Here is a 17348-nt window from a genome sequence, read left to right on the forward strand (position 1 = left end):
CTCAGGTGTCTGTCCATATGAAACCATCATGCCTGCACATGTCTAGTTGTATTCTTGGAGACAGTGACGATATGAGAACAATCAAGGAAAATGACAGGTTCTCTCCGAATACGATCAGTCATGTTATATTGAAGAATACTGTATACTGATGGTACCGCACTACATTCATTTACATTTTAATTATGTTTCGCAGGGTTAAGGTTGAGGACAACAGGAAGCAGCAGGATTATGCTTGTGTATAAAAGTTTGCAAGGAAGATGTATTTTTGTAGGCCGACCTAGAAGGCAAGGCAAGGCAAGTTTATTTATATAGCACTTTTCAACACAAGGCAATTCAAAGTGCTTTACAAAAAACGAAAGACATTAAGAAAATGGCTAGGGCCGGGACTCGATTAAAAAAATTAATCTAATTAATTGGAGGCTTTGTAATTAATTAATCGAAATTAATCGCATTTTTAATCACATATAAATATTTGACCTAAGAACAGTGAGAAGCAATTTTTTTCACATAGATTTTAGTATACCATTAGGCGCATTCACACCGCAGTACTTTTCCCACAAAGGTTCATGAGAACTCTTTGAACCTGGGGGTGGATTAGGCAAATGAAGCCGCTGACGTCACTTCTTCTTCTGCTTTGGGTTTACTGGCAGACCGCAAACGGCGTATACTGCCCATGGGATACTGCCGCCCAAAGTCCCCGGCCGGAAGTCCCCGGAGTTGGGGACTGGCTTCAGTAGAAGCTGCTGGGACTCCCAGCAGCTTCTACTGAAGCCTTCCGAGTAAATCGCCAGAACGCCGACACCTCCTCATCTCCACCGCTCCCATGTTTTATTTTGTGTTGCCATAAGTTAGTCTCTCTGCGTTTCTGCGCTGGGCTAATGCTAATAATGGTAATGCGAGGATAATAAAATGGCGGCTTCACAAAACTTTTTGGGAGTTTTACGGGGCGTGGTTTGCAATCCGCCCAGCCAATCAGAAATATAGCTCTTTTCTCACAAGAGAGCCGTACGAAAGTCCCTGCTCTCTAGCAGCTCTCTGCTCTCTAGCAGGGACTTTCGTGGGGGTAAAAAGGTTCTCATGAACTAATTTTAGTACCAGCTCTTTTTGGTGTGAACGCGATAAAAGAGGCTAACGTCCACGCTAGCTTCCACGCTAGCTGCTATATGTTTTGCATTGAGGTGATACTTGAGGCTTGATGTGCTGCGGTGATATGCGAATTCCTTTTTGCATAATTTGCACACAACCGTGCTCTTATCGACGCTTCCATCCGTCCGTTTTTTAAAACAACATTTCCCACTGTTGTTCACTGTGGTTTGTTGTTGTCTGAAGTCATGAACATTAGTTGGTGCTCCAGTATAATCGGTACGCCTGAAACTCATCCAGTGAGAAACGTTCCGCGGTGCAAAAATAAGTGCGATTAAAATGCGTTAATTTTTTTAACGCGTTAATTTTTGTGTAATTAATTAATCTTAATTAACGCGTTAAAGTCCCGGCCCTAAAAATGGCATTTAAAATCAGTCATTAAAAAGAAAAGCTAATAAAATAAACATTAAAAGAAAAAATACATGGATAAAAGTTACAGTGCAGTTTAAGATATGAATAGTTCAATTAAAAGCAGCGACAAAAAGAAAAGTCTTTAGTCTGGATTTAAAAGTAGTCAGAGTTGCAGCGGACCTACAGGTTTCTGGGAGTTTGTTCCAGATATTTGGAGCATAATAACTGAACGCTGCTTCTCCGTGTTTAGTTCTGACTCTGGGGACAGAAAGCTGACCAGTCCCTGAAGACCTGAGAGATCTGGATGGTTCATCATTTAGCAGGAGGTCAGAAATGTATTTTGGGCCTAAACCATTCAGTGCTTTATAAACCAGCAGCAGTATTTTGAAATCTATTCTTTGACACACAGGAAGCCAGTGTAAAGACTTCAGAACAGGAGTGATGTGATCCACTTTCTTAGTGTTAGTGAGGACTCGAGCAGCAGCGTTCTGAATTAGCTGCAGAAGTTAATATTTTCCAAAAAGAGCCCATGACATTTTCCCTTTGGATTGTTGCAGAGAATTGCAAATAGAAATGTGTAATACCAAAACGTTTTGTTAAGTCAGATATATACGGCAGAATCTCTTAAACTTGTGTGCCCACCGAACATATTTTAATAATCTAACCAAAAAAACATCGACCTCAAAACAATGGAATCAAAAACAGCAACTAAATTCAAGGATCTAGGACTCATTCGTGCATCGTTCACTATTCATTTCCAGCTTTGTAGGGAATACAAATGCAGTTCATTCTGGTGAAAGTTGAAGTTATATGCCAACAAAAATGTCGCAATACAAACGGCAATGAGCTTCTCAAATATTTCTGGCACAGTATGGAAGTATTACAAGTGCTTCTCTGGGCTTTCAGCCAGTGTCGTTTAAACAGAATCAGAATACCTTTATTAGTCCTACAGTTATTTCTCATTTAAAATGTGTACCTACTGCTCTGGGGAATAGCCTTGCTCTTTCAACACCCACCAGCTCAATGGAAGTATTTATCAACAAAATTGCCAATGATAGAATGAAGTCATGATCAAGTTCACATTTTCTCAATGGTGGTACAATGTAAGAACTACACAGGGATGTTTCAACCTTCTTAGGTATCCAATCAAATGAATCGCTGTTACGACCCGGCTCAAAAGGCCACAACAAAGAGGAGACACACCATGTCGACGGTGAACAAAAGATGTTTATTTAGGACAAATAAATAAAGTAAAAACCAGTAAAGTATGAGGTGTGGATGTCAGTGGTATCAGTAATGTACATGCAGGGTGAGGATTGTATGGACATGTATGTGTGTGAGAGTGTTGAAGTGCACAAAGTAAAACAACTGAAGAAACTCATAATCTACTCAACAAAACCGGGGTGCCTGCAGAGAGGAGCAGAGAGGAGCAGAGAGGAGCAGAGAGGTGCAGAGAGGAGCAGAGAGGAGCGGAGAGGAGCAGAGAGGAGCAGAGAGGAGCAGAGAGGAGCAGAGAGGTGCGATAGGGGTGCAGAGAGGAGCAGAGAGGTGCATAGAGGTGCAGAGAGGAGCAGAGAGGAGCAGAGAGGTGCATATAGGTGCAGAGAGGAGCAGAGATGAGCAGGAGGTTCAAGAGGTGCAGAGAGGGGGGGAGCAGAGAGGAGCAGAGAGGTGCATAGAGGTGCAGAGAGGAGCAGAGAGGTGCATAGAGGTGCATAGAGGTGCAGAGAGGAGCAGAGAGGTGCAGAGAGGAGCAGAGAGGAGCAGAGAGGTGCATAGAGGTGCAGAGAGGAGCAGAGAGGTGCAGAGAGGAGCAGAGAGGTGCAGAGAGGTGCAGAGAGGAGCAGAGAGGAGCAGAGAGGTGCAGAGAGGAGCAGAGAGGAGCAGAGAGGAGCAGAGAGGAGCAGAGAGGAGCAGAGAGGAGTAGAGAGGAGCAGAGAGGAGCAGAGAGGAGCAGAGAGGAGCAGAGAGGAGCAGAGAGGAGCAGAGAGGAGCAGAGAGGAGCAGAGAGGGTGCAGAGAGGTGCAGAGAGGAGCAGAGAGGAGCAGAGAGGTGCAGAGAGGTGCAGAGAGGAGCAGAGAGGTGCAGAGAGGAGCAGAGAGGTGCAGAGAGGAGCAGAGAGGTGCAGAGAGGTGCAGAGAGGAGCAGAGAGGAGCAGAGAGGTGCAGAGAGGAGCAGAGAGGTGCAGAGAGGAGCAGAGAGGTGCAGAGAGGAGCAGAGAGGTGCAGAGAGGAGCAGAGAGGTGCAGAGAGGAGCAGAGAGGAGCAGAGAGGTGCAGAGAGGTGCAGAGAGGTGCAGAGAGGAGCAGAGAGGAGCAGAGAGGAGCAGAGAGGTGCAGAGAGGAGCAGAGAGGAGCAGAGAGGTGCAGAGAGGAGCAGAGAGGAGCAGAGAGGAGCAGAGAGGTGCAGAGAGGCTTTAAATAGCTGCAGGGCACCAGACCCAAGTGCCCTGAGTCACTGCAATCAATGCAATCACTGGAGCCAATGCAGGACAGCCACCTCCTCTGGTTCAGAGGAGGTGGCTGTCAAACCTGTCAAACCTGTCAAACCTGTCAAACCTGTCAAACGGTAACGCAGGTGTCCTAAGGCGAGCTCAGGGAGGACAGAAACCTCCCGTGGAGCAGAAGGGCAATCACAGGGGCATCACAATCACAAAGAGATTTACAAACATGATGTCACTCATACTGTATATCACATACTGTATATCACATATCACTGATTTCCATACCCACCAATTCAGTGGAAGAATTCATCACAAAAATGAAAAATGGTAGAATGATGTTCTGATCAATCACACCTCTTCTTAACATGGTAGATTTGGGTATAGCGAATAACTACTAGTACCTATACAAACACTACTCAAGGGATGTTTCACACCTACAGTATAGGTGTTATAGCTTTCTTCAGATTGATGTAAATATCCTTTTACACCTTCGTCAAGTCAATTTCATTCATACACCCCAATATAACAAATCCCAAAGGGTTGAACAATCTGTACAGCACACTACACTTTATTTTTGACCCATGCTAAAACAATAAATAAAGTAACCCTTCAACTGGGAAAAGGTCACTTTAAAAAGAGATTCTACCGAGTGCTTTGGCAGACAAAGGATATACCAAGAGAAGGATAAACATAAGGCTAACAAAAGCCAGATAACATGAATTATCATTTTATACAAATAATAAAAATAATCATAAAAGGTCTAAAGAACTTTTGAACATCTACATTATAGAACTACAAAGCTCTGCTGCCGTTCTCTCTAGCAGACTTAACAAGTTGATCACTAATGATTTACAACTTTAACATAAGACTACCAGACTTCACTTTCCTGCAAGTGAAGTCTGTTAGCGTGAGAATATTTCACCACTTTATCACGCACTGTCACGTACATGATGTAATATTGCACCGAAGAGCAATGGCACATAACTTCTGCTACACAACACATGTTGCATTAGAAATGCAGTCTGTTGCACCGCCGACCACAACAACGTATGTTTAATAGTCATTTCAAAATTGCTAAGTATACACCTATCATCCTGAAACACCTTTATAGGTAGAAACAAATACTCCCAAATGTGCCATTAGAAAACATAAGATTGAGTTAGATGTGTATGTATGTATGCTTGGGGATTAAAGTTTCCCAGCAGAAAAAGGAAGTACTGAAACAGATGCATATGATAGATAAGTAACCAAAGCAACGTGGCTTAGGGCAATGGTGTCAACTAGACAGTGGTGCACCAAATACGCAGTACAAAAAGACATGTTAACTATTGCACAAGCCTTGTGAGCTCAAACATTAACACTTAGGCATGGAATCAGTTAGAGAAATATTTCAAATATAGTGATTCAAACTAGAATTACTTTATTTTGTTGAGTAGCGTAAAATGTGTCGAGAAGAACTAAAGCTTGAAGCCTTATTATTTTTAATCTAATTAATGTTGATGTTTGCTGGCTCCAAAACATCTACCTGGCAACACAGCATCACAAACTAGGCCTTAGACCTGCGATTTGATTCACTATATCTCATACATATCTCTCTTAACATTGGTATATTTTAGGATATAACTATGTTTTGCTTCCTCGATCCTCTTTAAGATAGCCTTGTTAAGCTTTGCGTTCTCAAACATGCTCAGCTGCCTGAGCTTTTTTGTGGACTTAACTTGATTTCTTAGATTTATAAATAAACATGTGTTTGTGCTTGAATTTAAAGTACATTGCATTACATTACATTACATTTAGCTGACGCTTTTATCCAAAGCGACTTACAATAAGTGCGTTCGACCAACAAGATACACACTTGAAGAAAACAGAATCATATAAGTACATCAGGCTTCATAGAGCTAAACATTTCAAGTGCTACTCAACTGGCTTTAGATAAGCCAGTCCTTTATTAGTATATAAGTGTTTTGTTAATAGTTCTAACGCTCGAAGTGGAGTCGAAAGAGATGAGTTTTCAGTCTGGAAGGTGTGTAAGCTATCTGCTGTCCTGATGTCAATGGGGAGCTCATTCCACCATTTTGGAGCCAGGATAGCAAACCCACGTGTTTTTGCTGATGGGAACTTGGGTCCCCCTCACAGCGAGGGTGCAGCGAGTCGTTTGTTTGATGCAGAGCGGAGTGCACGCGCTGGGGTGTACAGTTTAACCATGTCCTGGATGTAGGAAGGGCCAGATCCATTCGCAGCATGGTAAGCAAGTACCAGTGTCTTGAAGTGGATTCTAGCAGTTACCGGAAGCCAGTGAAGGGAGCGGAGGAGTGGAGTGGTGTGGGAACATTTAGGAAGGTTGAAGACCAGACGAGCCGCTGCATTCTGGATGAGCTGCAGAGGTCGGATGGCACATGCAGGTAGACCAGCCAGGAGGGAGTTGCAGTAGTCTAGGCGTGTTTTTCATACATTAGCCACATTGTTATATACGTATCAATTTCAATAAATATCCCTAAACAATGTCGATCAGCCTGGTAGATAAAAACCAACCATTGGTCAAACTTATTTTCTCCCACTTGAAGCACATAATAAGTTTTAACATGAACATAAAAGTTACACACGCGTGCATTGCTCTGATTTACTGTTTTCCTTTGTGGTTGGACCACATTTAGAAAATCGGAAGTTATTATGGTGCAAATTCCAGTTTAAAGCAGAATGAATTGAATCATACATCGTCACGCAGTCTAATATTGCAGGATTTGGGTAAAAAGTTTAAAGTTTGGAAGAAAATATCCGAGTTAGAAATGGTGTTCTTCTCACACTTCAATGTTATCCTGACTCTCTAAGCATTGTAGTGATTTGTAGGAAGGAAAATCCTTTACATAATACTTACAATATTACATTCTACCTCCTTGAGCAAACGTTGTGATTGCGCAACTGTTGTGAAAGACATTATTTCTGTATGATGCATTTAAAAAGCAGAACCATGGTGACTCACTGAGGTATCTTGATTATGAGCATACAGAGCTGTGTATTACAGTATCCGTTTTCAGATATTCACGTCTGCGTATACTTATCTTCAACACACTCTGATTTCCTGTAAAACAGAACACAGTTATTTTATCAAGAAAAATCCTGTCCACTCATAATGAAAATGCAAAAACACACTTGAAGAACTGTTATGGACAAACACACACAGTGACCTCTGTATTGTAATGTGTACCCATGTATAAGATACAAAGTTTCAAAGGCTCTGTTGTTATCTGTACCATGCATATACCGTGTACAAATAAAAACTGTAAGAAAGCAAGTTCAGATCCCAAATCCGCCAATGTCTGATGCCTCAAAAAATAATATAACGGTATATACTCAATCTAAACGTAGTTATCCCTGTGTACTCCTCAACACTTAACATGGAAGGAGTTTTTCAAAAGGTGAACTATCTTCCGCAGTACGTGTGGAAGAATCAACGAAACAGGAAGATCGTTTAAAAAAAAAAAAAACCATGAGTCTTTTCTCATGATGACGTAATTTACGGAAACTGAGTTGTTTACTTCGTCCGTATTTAAGTAAGGTGCAGAATATGAGTCTCTCAAATGTATTACAATCTGTTTTAAGCCAAGATACATTTTCTGGTCAGTGGTTTTGGACCCATCTAGTGTTCCCTCCCACACACACACACACACTCTATGAAGTTGCGTGTCTTATTTCACATATTTTCAAGTAATCTGCCCTCCTCTCTCTTTATCTCTGTCTCCGTCTCTCGAAGGTCTGCCTGTGTGCGTACCAGGTGCTTCCTCTGATCAGGACTCTTTTAAATTGATAAGGTCTACATCGCATTACCTACATTTGTCTGAAAATAGGTTGCAAAGAAAGTTAGTTGTATTCTCTATTCACATGCCGTCACATAGGTTTGATATTATCATCGTAGTTTTTCCCAGACACACAACTATAGCACACACAAAAAAAGGAGTGTTTTCTGTTTTTAGAGAAAGATAATACAACAAGGAGTACACAAAAATATATTCAAGCCAAGGAAGGCCGAGAAGTATCTCGCTTCCACCTTTTTTTTTAAAAAAAACGTCCTAAATACATTTTCCTTGAGAAAGTGATTCTCTCATTACAAATATTTCATATTTACAGATATTATAAGATTTCAAAACAACCTGTTTAAAGCCAGATGCAACGACCTTTGAGTCCAATTTGACATGTGAGCTGTTTTATTCAAGCTTTTATATTCATTCCAAAAACATTTTGGATGTACTTTATAAAATCATATACTACATTATTGCGTTAATCAACATTGATCACCATTTTCATATTAACCACGAGTCACATGTGTAGTGTGAAATGAATCCCTCATACTGACGAAGCCACGGAAAAATGCCAGCCCCCCCTTTTTCTTTTTGGTGAAGTCAGATGTTTCTTGCATTAAGACATCCTTGTAGTGCATTATTTTTATTATTTTCAACAACAACAAAAATAGCATTAGTTTTATAGAATGTAAAATATATTATTATATATCCTAAATATATTTTTTTTTTTTGTTGCTGCTTTATGGATGTTTTTTTTCGTATTATTTAGTCATTGTTTTGGCTTTACTGCACAAATCCTCTTTGGTTCTCTCCTTTTCTCTCACTCTGATAAGCTCAGAGGGGACACGCGTTCATGCATTTTGCTTAATATGTCACCAAGGGCAGGACTTTTACTTATAAATAAGTGTCTATTATATTCAAGCCTTTGCCAAACAAGTTTACACAACACAATAAGACTATCGCCGTGAGGGACAAGTCTCTGTATTTCGCAGTCTCCTGGAAAGCAGTAAAACGTGCCTTGCCTCACTGGAAAGGGAAAGACCACTCCTACAGAGCAGCAGGAGGAAGCTATGGTTGAAAATCCTCAGAAGCGTCCAAAGAAAAGTCTGTGTTGTGTTTGCTCCAGATAAACAATAAACTCAGTGTTAGGAGCAGTGTGCGAACTATACCACGGTCTCCGGGGGAGCCGGGATTTGTTTTTTGCGGGGGGGTGGTGGGTAAATGCTGATCCGTGCATTAATAGCAACAGCACAGACAGGCCTATTATAAAGAGACAATCTGTTGCACACGGGGTGGTGCCACAGGTCTACATTGACATGAAACGTCCCGATGGATCATGTTCATGTCAACAGATTTCCCGAGCAAACTTCAATCAACTTGATAATAAATAATCCACGGACCACCAATGTAACGTTTGACTGTTTAATTAAATCAATTTAAAATGACTCAAAAACAGGCTACATTGTTTCACATGGGCTATAGCCTATTATGGCTGAAGCCCACACAGAGCCGAACACACGCGATAAGAGCAGCCAGCGGCACCAACTATGAACAATATTAATAATACAGCTATAGCACAACACAACCCTCTCACTGCCTGGAGAGACGCGACGCCACACACACACAACACAACGGCTCGTCTTCTTGTGTCTCTTCAGCACCCAAGTTAACGTTAGCTGTCAAGTTAGCACTAGCACGGACGTTAGCTCCCTCCTCTCTCGGTTCTGTTGTAGCAGCAGTCACAACAGTGCTGGAATTGGGCCGGTACTCACCGGTACGCAGTACCGGCACTTCTGGTTCTGACCCATGGAGTACCGGCACTTCTTGCTCAGTACCGGCATCCTGGCGGTACTCCGGTACTCATGCACCGTGCCAGTACTCAACACTCTCCCGCCGTTCTTATTATACATCCATATATATATATACAGCCGCCCGGTACTCAGTAGATGCGTCATGAGGTGCCGAACGGACATTCTCATCGCTCTAACCGCTGGAGTTTCACAGCGGCTGTCAGCTGTTTACTCCTGTCATTCAAACAGAACGTGCTGGAGAGGGGGCGGGGCTTATCTTCTCCATGTAAATACTGTGGTGGAAACGACTGTCAAAATTAACCTATTTGACCGTGATTTAATAGTAATACGTTTCAAAATAATAATAATAATAATAATGCCGAAGTAACAACATACTGAAAACTGTTAGTAAAACCATGTTTTAATGCTTTACAATTTACATACCTAGATGCACGTGTGTTGTGTTTATGCAGTGCAACTCCCACCCAGTGGGTGGCTATGTAGAGTGATAAAACAGAGCAGGCACGCCCCCGAGAGAAGGAAAGCAAGTCACGTCACAAATGAGCATTTCTAAAATGTTAGCGTGGATTAATAAAAGTGCAAAAAGACAGCGGTTGTCGCCGGAAGAAACTTCAAATACAGAGAATGCTGTGCCTGTGTTGGAAATTGTGTCTGATGGGGAGCTTTCTTTGGTTGATCCTCCTGCTCCAAGTTCTAGTGCATTAGCATTAGCACTAGCTCCGCCGCCTCCTCCAGAGCCTCTAACGTTAGCTGCTGCTGGCGCAACTGCCACCACCAACACCGGGCAAAGCGATGCACCTGACTGCTGGACAACGGACCAGGTGCAATATTTTTGCAAGACCAATGCATGGCTCCTTCTTAAAGATAAGAAGCTAGGATGTCGGATATGCAGAGATGTCAAATCTTTGGGAATACACACTGGACAAGGACTGAAACTGTCAACTGAATGGGGTGAGTGTGCAGTGTCTCATTTCGGTGTTGACAAGGGCAAACAACAAGCTAGCCTGAGAAAAAAAATCAAAGAACATAAAGAATCACAAGCCCATGTAAAAGCTGCTGACATCCTTACATCTGCTTCACGTGAAACTATTCAACATCAAGTGCAGTCTATGCATAAATCTGAATTAGACACCACTATCAGAGTTTTTCGAACGGCATATAAAATTGGCAAACATAGCCGGCCATTCACAGACATGCCAATTGATTTGAATGTACAGAAACTGAATGGGCTGAACGTGGGCAGGGTTTTGCACTCCAATAAAACCTGTGGCGAAATCATCGACCACATAGCTCATGAGCTGAAGAAAAAAAAATGGCAAAAGACCATTACAGAAAACCAAAGAAAACTCTGTGTTTTGGTCGATGAATCTACCACTATTAGTGGTAAAACGGTGCTTGTTGTGTGTCTACGCTCAGCATTAGCTGATGCTGAGCCCGAAACGTTTTTTTTGGGAGCTGATCGAGTTGGATGGAACAACGGCTTGATGACATCACAAAGGCGTTAATGGAGTGTCTTGGAAGAGATTTTAACGAGGACTTTTTAGGTCAGTGTTTCGTTTCTTTTGCATGTGATGGGGCTTCAGTCATGCTAGGGAAGAGAACAGGCGTTGCTACCCAGTTGTGTAGTAAATTCCCAAGCCTGTTTGTGTGGCACTGCTCCAATCATCGTCTAGAGCTGGCAGTTGGGGATGTGGTCAAGGAGGTCTCAGGGCTCAATCATTTCCAGATCTTTTTTGACAAACTCTATTCCTTGTTCCATGCCTCCCCCAAAAATCAGAGGCAGTTAGCGCAGTGTGCGCAAGCAGTCGGACAGCGTCTCCTGGTGATAGGGGCGTGTTTTGTCCATCCGCTGGGTGGCTTCAAGTGAAAGGAGCGTCAGAGCAGTCTGGGAAACTACCGAGTGCTTCATGATCACTTCACAAATGCTGCAAACGACACGAGCAGGGATTCCAGAGACAGAGCAAAGTACAAGGGCCTGGATGATGTGCTCACATCTGCAACGTTTGTCAGCAATCTGGGACTGATGTACGATGCGCTCACAGAGCTCAGCGACCTCTCTCGGCAACTCCAAAAAAGAGAGATGACACTGCCTACAGCAGATAGGCTCTTAACTCGAGAAATACGAGTTTTTGAATCCATGGTCACCATGCCTGGCCCACACATGACTACAGTTCATACAGCTCTAGCTGAGAAGTCCTTCAAGGGTGTTGCCCTGCGTGAGAATGGCAGGCTTGTACAGATTCATGCAGGTCAGTTTTTCCGCAGTATGGTAGAGAATCTGAGACACAGAATGACTTCCACAACCTCCTCTCATGTCAGCACAAGAGAAATCCCATTACATGGCCGGGAGGCCCGGGACAATCAGCTAATCCAGGACATGAAAGTTATCCATCCTGGAAGTTGGCCTGAAGAGGAGTTAGACGTACAGTATGGGGACGTAGAGGTGCTACGTTTGTGCGAAGTGCTGAAAGTGGACAGAAGAGAGACTGTTCAGGGCTTTCGCGAATACAAGGAAACCAGGGCATCCCGTACACCTGCTGCCATGGAGCCTCTACTGAAAGCAGTCCGAACCATCGCTGTCTCCACTAGTGAGTGTGAGCGGGCATTCAGCTGCATGAACGATATCCTTACTGCAAAAAGGAATGCTCTCTCTGTCAGCCGACTGTCCAGCCTGGTTTTCATTAAATGTAATGGACCATCACTAGGACAGTTCAATCCGGAACAGTATGTGAGGTCCTGGCTGGCAAAGGGAAGGAGAAGTGCTGATGAAAGAGCCTGTCCAGCTCCAGCCCCTGATACTGTTGTCCCCAAGGCCTTCTGGAGCCTTTCTAACAATGTGAAGTATATTGCAAAGCAGCTCACCCAGTGAGAAGACTTTTGGCATAATGTGCCGATTTGTACAGATCCTGGAGATAGAAGGACTTCAGACCAACCAGGGAGTTATCTGATCAGCTTGGTGTTCAATGTAACTCTTTACCATGGCTCAGACTTTGTTACTTGCAGTTACAGTTTCTCATTTTAGATTGTGCAAATTTTGCATTTGTTTTTACATGTTCTTTGTTCATGCTCTTTATCATTTTTCTGAGTTGGAAAGTTAGATTGCATCATAGTTTACTTTATACATATTTGTATTCTTCAGTGGTGAAGTATATTGCAAAGCAGCTCAGCCATGTGAGAAGACTTTTGGCACTTTTTCGTTTTTCGTTTTCTGAGTTGGAAAGTTAGATTGCATTCAAAATGTACAGAAATACTTAATTTGTTAAAGCTTTTTATAAAAAATGCTTTCTGACCAGAGCTTTGTTTCCTTGTCATTAATGTTGAACACCACCAGAGGGGCTCTCACCTGAAAGGTCTCTGCTTCATGTGTCTTCAGCAGAAGATCTAGACTTTGATTGCTATATTTTCAGTTAATATTGACCTTACTGAGCTTTAGCCATATCCGCTGCCTATCATAAAAAATGTTAAGTACAGTGAACCTTTCTAAAATATACAGTAGTAAAGAGACAAACCCACCAGCATTATAGTAGCCAAATTCTTGTTTGTGGGCTGTATATATAAAATTGACTTGAAAAAGTTGCTGATTTTAGAGTACTGGCACCTTTTTCATTCCAATTCAAGCACTGAGTCACAACGTACGATGTGCTACCACCAGCTACATTCGGTTGGTCTTCTTGATTGATTGATTGATTGATTGAAAAGTGTATTAACAGCTTGTATATTGGGTACAGTACAGTACAGCTCAAAACATACAATTGTTAAGGGGATGCAGTCCAGAGAAAGACTTTCGTCTTGTTTACATCAGGGTCCCCCAGGGTCGGCGTCATGGGGGGTCATTCGAGGGCCATGCCCCCCCAAATGAGTCACTGTGCCCCTCCAACGCAGGGTGGGCAAGCCTTGCCACTTTGCCGTTTAAAAAAAAAAAAATACATCAGAAATAAATAATACAAATATAAAACACAGCCTGAGGTGTGCTCACTGCTGCTCTCTGATTGGTGGCTTGACCAATGACCCCCGACTTTTGTTTTGTTATCATTACGTGGCTGTGTGTTTAGATGAAAGCCGGTGGCGATCTGTTCATCTGTTAAACTGATTATAGTAAAGCCATCGAAAATAATATGATATACAGTACAGTACAAGTAGCCTACTTCTGGGTCTCTGTATTTCATTCAAGCTCGGCTCTGTGTGTGTGTGGCACGAGCGCATTTTGTGAGTGCGCGAGCGGTAACGTGGAATGTTGTTGTTAGCATCTGATTAGCTAGCTATGCTAACGGAGATAAAGAGCTGTTTCTACACCAAGGTGGAGGAGAGTCCTCTCCTGTCAGACTGAGAGGATCGTATAACGTCAGCTCAGTGGGGTAAGGACTCTCTCAGTGTTTAGATAGGTCACTTTAGTGTAAATTATCTCAGTGGGTCTCAAACGGTTTGGTGACCATTTATGTAAACAAGTATTTGCGAGGAACACATTTATATGATCATTAGCCTATAGTTATTAAAAAAATAAGAGAATAAATGAAAAACGGGTATGAAATACTATAGGACAGTAACACAAGAATACAGTTTAAAAGGGGAGTGATTAGTAAAATATCCATAAAGAAAAAGTAAATCTGTGTACAGTTCTGTTTCATATGGATGCTGAGAGATGTAGGCTATCCATTGATCTCTTCATTTTGCTCTCAAAGTGCACCAGATTGAAGCATTTAACTTCAATATTTAAAAAATAATCTTCCCGGGGGAGCATGCCCCCAGACCCTCCTAGAGGAGGTTAGGTCCACCCCCACCTAAAACATGTTCACATGGATAGGATACTAAATACATTTGCACACTTTTTATATGGTGGCCGATGTCCATATGTTTCTGTTTTGGTGATCGTGCCACAACCGTGCATGTATGCACAGGTCATAGGTGCGCTAGACAATAGCACTACACCCTGCAATGTGTGTGAAAAACAATAGACTTTACAGCATGTTTTTTTAAATTGAAGTTGCGTTGGTGTTTGTGTGTTGGTTGTTGACGGCAGTGTGTACCCCCCCTTGGTAAATGATTGCCCCCCCCATTCGATTTGTTCTAGAGCCTACCCTGGGGTCCCCCATTTCCAATTAGGTAGGATCAGGTTGTTTGGCCGTCTTTTTAAAGAAATTGCCCAAGGTAAGTTGTTTTTTTCTTTTCGACATGTCAGCAGCAGCAACAATGCCTGGTAAACATGCAGTGCTAACTAAACGAGCTTGTGAGTGAGTGGGTAGTGGGTGGAGCTGCGGGCAGCGTGCAAGCAGACGACACTTTTTTCATGAATCATAAACTCTAAATATAATTTTATTTCACTTATTTTACACCTTTGAAAAAAAAAAACATGCCCAAAATGGAATTTATTTGGTCATCATATCAGTATTTTAGAGAGCTCCCCCCAAATTTCACAAACCATGTTCCCAGGGGAGCTCATGTCACCACTAGGGGAGCTATAGCTCCCCCTGCTCCCCTCCAGTTCGCACCCTGGTTAGGAGGAAGTATTAAATAAAAAGGGGCGAGGACAAGCAGACTCCCCTGCAGGCAGAAGCCATGAGGGCAGTGTTTGTGTATTTACTCTGTCTGCCAGAGGGGGGAGACAAAAACTCTCCAACTTGAATAAAGCAATATAACTAAACCCAGATGCTCCCCTGAGATTTTAAACAATTGTGGAAACATTGAAAAGGTTTTTCTGTCTCACCACAGGACTGTAAATATAAGAGGAAACAGTTGAACAACATTGCATATCGAACAGATAAGTTAAGTAAGCAGAGTTCATGCATTTCTTCTGCATTTGTCATCTCATCTATTTTGGAAAAGGCATCATTGTTAGTACTGCAGTATAAGTTAATTATCCATCTACATGTACAGTACTTGCAGTGGTAAAAAGAGCTCCTTGCACACATAAGAGATATGTAAAGTTCCTAATGATTTGCCCAAATTATTGTTTTTGAGTCATTCAATAGTTTGAGGTCTCATAATTCTATCTATGTGGTTTTCTTTTGAATTATTTGACCCTGCAAAACCTCCTCTTAAACCGTTTCCTGCCTTTCCAGCTCCCAGTTTTCCCAGAGTCCACTCCTCCTCCGTCAGAAGGAGGCCTGAGGATCGCCGTCCTGCCTCCACATGTCGCTGCCACGGTGAGAAACGACAGCTCAATTCACACACACAAAAACAACAGATCTTTTCTCACCCAGTTCTATTATCAACATGTACAGTCCTGTTTTGAGAAAGATTGGTTCCTCTGGTTACTTGAAAAAATACACTCAGAGATATGATGAATGGGCAGAAAGCAAATAGATGGCACCAAACACGAATAAAAAACTTTTAAACAATTATACTCGTAGGTGCTTTAAAGAGCACATCAAATGCTCATTGTCAGGTGTATATCAGTATGTAGTGTCTCTACTTTAAAGAGTCCTCTCCTGCTGATGTTCAGGTGTATATCAGTATGTAGTGTCTCTACTTTAAAGAGTCCTCTCCTGCTGATGTTCAGGTGTATATCAGTATGTAGTGTCTCTACTTTAAAGAGTCCTCTCCTGCTGATGTTCAGGTGTATATCAGTATGTAGTGTCTCTACTTTAAAGAGTCCTCTCCTGCTGATGTTCAGGTGTATATCAGTATGTAGTGTCTCTACTTTAAAGAGTCCTCTCCTGCTGATGTTCAGGTGTATATCAGTATGTAGTGTCTCTACTTTAAAGAGTCCTCTCCTGCTGATGTTCAGGTGTATATCAGTATGTAGTGTCTCTACTTTAAAGAGTCCTCTCCTGCTGATGTTCAGGTGTATATCAGTATGTAGTGGTCTCTACTTTAAAGAGTCCTCTCCTGCTGATGTTCAGGTGTATATCAGTATGTAGTGTCTCTACTTTAAAGAGTCCTCTCCTGCTGATGTTCAGGTGTATATCAGTATGTAGTGTCTCTACTTTAAAGAGTCCTCTCCTGCTGATGTTCAGGTATATATCAGTATGTAGTGTCTCTACTTTAAAGAGTCCTCTCCTGTTGATGTTCAGGTGTATATCAGTATGTAGTGTCTCTACTTTAAAGAGTCCTCTCCTGCTGATGTTCAGGTGTATATCAGTATGTAGTGCCTCTACTTTAAAGAGTCCTCTCCTGCTGATGTTCAGGTGTATATCAGTATGTAGTGCCTCTACTTTAAAGAGTCCTCTCCTGCTGATGTTCAGGTGTATATCAGTATGTAGTATCTCTACTTTAAAGAGTCCTCTCCTGCTGATGTTCAGGTGTATATCAGTATGTAGTGTCTCTACTTTAAAGAGTCCTCTCCTGCTGATGTTCAGGTGTATATCAGTATGTAGTGTCTCTACTTTAAAGAGTCCTCTCCTGCTGATGTTCAGGTGTATATCAGTGTGTAGTGTCTCTACTTTAAAGAGTCCTCTCCTGCTGATGTTCAGGTGTATATCAGTATGAAGTGTCTCTACTTTAAAGAGTCCTCTCCTGCTGATGTTCAGGTGTATATCAGTATGTAGTGTCTCTACTTTAAAGAGTCCTCTCCTGCTGGTGTTCAGGTGTATATCAGTATGTAGTGTCTCTACTTTAAAGAGTCCTCTCCTGCTGATGTTCAGGTGTATATCAGTATGTAGTGTTTCTACTTTAAAGAGTCCTCTCCTGCTGGTGTTCAGGTGTATATCAGTATGTAGTGTCTCTACTTTAAAGAGTCCTCTCCTGCTGATGTTCAGGTGTATATCAGTATGTAGTGTCTCTACTTTAAAGAGTCCTCTCCTGCTGATGTTCAGGTGTATATCAGTATGTAGTGTCTCTACTTTAAAGAGTACTCTCCTGCTGATGT

The sequence above is a fragment of the Gymnodraco acuticeps genome, unplaced genomic scaffold (genome assembly GCF_902827175.1).
Source record: "Gymnodraco acuticeps unplaced genomic scaffold, fGymAcu1.1, whole genome shotgun sequence".
NCBI classification, from domain to species: Eukaryota; Metazoa; Chordata; class Actinopteri; order Perciformes; family Bathydraconidae; genus Gymnodraco; species Gymnodraco acuticeps.